The following is a 766-nucleotide window of genomic DNA, read 5'->3' as shown; positions in this document are numbered from 1 at the left end:
ATATATATATATATAAAGGTTATGAAGGGTATTGGAGTCAACCAAACCCTAAAGGTACAGGTAATACCAAGTAAGTGCTGTATACCGACTAGTTATGCCCATGTCGTTGTAGCAACATGAGTGGGGAATATAACATAGTTCGTGTATTAGCGTGTGTATGTATAAAGAAAGAAAAGGATAAAGAGACCAATGGCAAAGTTAGAATTATATTTTATGGATAAAGTCTTACAGCTGTTTCAGGGAAAATCCAATGTAAATAGTAGAAGAATGGATACATACCGTTTCCGATGAAGGGATACATTGGAATTTCCCTGAAACAGCTGTAAGACTTTATCCATAAAATATAATTCTAACTTTGCCATTGGTCTCTTTATCCTTTTCTTTCTTTATACATATATATATATATACATATATAATAGGGGAGAATATACGAAAAAACAACAACAGACGAGGACAGGTGGTGTAAATAACAAAAGGATGTATTAGTATGACGCTCGGGAATACGGAAAGTCTTTGACGTTTCGAGCTACGCTCTTCAACAGAAAGAATACGGAGACAAGGAGAAAGACACGGAGAAAAAAAATTGAATAGTTTCCAGTCAACGGTCAATCATAATAATGGCTGATCATAACAATGTCTGACCGGAAGTTAGAAATTCTTTTTTCAGGAGAGCTAAGAAAAGGGGGAGATAACAAACGGTGATCGAAGAACGAGAGGCTGTGTGTGGGAGATAGAATGCTGGTGATCTTGACGTATGTAGTGTGAA

Source organism: Octopus bimaculoides, chromosome 20, assembly GCF_001194135.2.
Source record: "Octopus bimaculoides isolate UCB-OBI-ISO-001 chromosome 20, ASM119413v2, whole genome shotgun sequence".
Classification (NCBI taxonomy): Eukaryota; Metazoa; Mollusca; class Cephalopoda; order Octopoda; family Octopodidae; genus Octopus; species Octopus bimaculoides.
This window is presented reverse-complemented; position numbering follows the sequence as displayed.